The sequence below is a fragment of the Microtus ochrogaster genome, chromosome 8 (assembly GCF_000317375.1).
Source record: "Microtus ochrogaster isolate Prairie Vole_2 chromosome 8, MicOch1.0, whole genome shotgun sequence".
In the NCBI taxonomy this organism is placed as follows: Eukaryota; Metazoa; Chordata; class Mammalia; order Rodentia; family Cricetidae; genus Microtus; species Microtus ochrogaster.
In genome coordinates, this window is record NC_022015.1 from 41,163,910 (window position 1) to 41,166,266 (window position 2,357).

Below are 2,357 nucleotides of genomic sequence, written 5' to 3' on the forward strand. Positions count from 1 at the left end.
TGAACTCGGGACCTCTGGAAGAGCAATCAGTGCTCTTAACCTCTGAGCCATCTCTCCAGCCCCACAGTATGTTTTTATAAAAGAAAAGAGCCACAAAACTGGGTGAATGAGCATGGATATAAGATGAAAACATGAGAATTTCAAGAACTGATAAATTGCTGGGTGGTGGCACACACCTTTAATCCCTGTCTTTAGAGACACAGAGAACTGAGTTCGAGGCCAGCCTGGTCTACGGATGAAGTTCCAGGACAGGCTCTAAAGCTAGACAGAAACCCTGTCTCAAAAAAAAAATCTTAATAAATCCAGGTGTGGTGACGGTTCTGGAAGATGGGAAATGGTGGATTCTTACAGCTCACTGGCCAGCTGCTCTAGCCTAAGGCCAGTGAGAGGATGTGTTTCAAAGGGGGTAGACTGCCTTCTGAGGTGGGTGCTGGGACTTCTCCGTTCTCCACATACACCCACACTAACAATAAACATCTATACACACCGAAAATAGTATAAAAATGCCTTTTTGTTTTGCCCAAAATCCCCGGGGTCCTGTGTTTTAACATCCCCATCTTTCCCTACCCCTAGAAAAATGAAAGTGGTGTGGAAGACTTAAACCTGGATGTTATGGTGGCGCGTGCCTACAATTGTAGCACTTAGGAGAAAGGGGAAGGAAGATGAGAAGCAATTGTTACAGAGTTGAAGGCTATCCTAGGCTTCATGAGATCCTGTCTCAAACTAAAAGTTGATGACCAAGTCTGGTGTGTGCTTTGATCCCAACGCTTGGGAGGTAGAGGCATACATATGGATCCCTTAGCTCAAAGCCAGCGTGGGGTGTATAGTTGCAGGTCAGTCAGAATTACGTAGTGAAATCTGTCTAAAAACCACTGATGAACCAGAGCCACCATTGTTTTTTGGTTCAGTAGTAAAGAGCACTTGCTATGCAAGCACAGGGACCTGACTTCATTTTCTAGGAACCCATGTGAAATTGGCACATGTACCCATAATTTAGCTGTGGGACAGGAGGGTGAATGGAATGCTGATCACTATCCTAGCTCCAGTTTCAGTGAGACCCTGTGTCACCTCTAGGATGCACACACAAAAATCAGGGACAAATTATACAAATTGACACCTGCTGTTTGCTCGCCAGAACAAGACTGCAAGATGTGTCAACGGACCACTTGTTACAAAAGCTAGAAGAGAGATGAAAAGCTAGAAGTGGGTGTGGAGGCCAGCCCTGTAGTGCTGGAAGGTACTATGCAGACTGACGGGACAGTATTGTCATCAGTTTTACCCAGCTGTGGACTCGTGCAATAGGAACAAGTCTCTTGGAGGTAATTAACCACTTTGAAATTTGAGAGCTCCACAGGAAGAAATTCACATGTGGTATTGAACCTGAATTAAATGTTCATGGTTAGGGAGGCTATAGGCCCTACTGGGGAAGCGACTGCTATCATTTTGTGAACTGCTCTGGATGGTCTCATCAAACTTCCTTCGAAGTAATTGTGGCCGTAGGTTAGAGGTCAACTTCAATTCACAGAGATCTGCATGCCCTTGAGTCCTAGGATTAAAGATGTGAGCCACCATGCCCAGCCAATTTACTGTTGTACATACAACAGGGATGGCAGAAGAGGGCATTGGATCCTCTGGAGCTGGAGTACAGGTGGTTAGCTGCCTGACAAGGGTTTGGGGACCAACTCTTGAGTCCCCAGGAAGAGCTTCCAGTGCCCTTTAACTGCTGACCATCTCTAGCCCATAGCTTCGTTTTGCATGGGAGGGAGGGGGGGCACAGTGCTAACTGCAGATATTCCTAACTGGTCAAAATGCTGAGGATGAGTGACATGAGTGCTTAGTCATAAATGTTATATTCATATTACCCCAAGACTTAGAGAACATGGCAGAAGAGGGGACAGAATATAGGAGCCGGGGGAATGAGTGGGGTGTTGTGGGGTGCCATTTCAGGGTACGGCATGGCTGTGGCAACCTTGAGCTCCCAGCAGCTGTGATTACCTGCATAAGACTGGTCTTGCCATCCTGTCATGGAAAGGGAAAAGATTCACAAGGCCCTATTCTCCCTGATGATCTCTGGGTAGTTGAATGGTTGCTGGGGGAGGAAGAGAAATTTTCTGTAGTGGCATAGCCACTAGTAAGCTCACAGCTGTTAACTCAAGGGTCCAAATACACACACACACACACACACAGACAAAATACCAATAAAGGAAGAAAGAGCGAAGTACGGGGAGTGAATCTGGTCAAAATACATTATACACATGCATGAAAATCATGGGAATACACATCTGAAAAGTGTGAGCGTCTGAAATGGGACTTACTGGGTAGAAGCACAAACCTGACTATCCGAGTTTGGTCCTGGA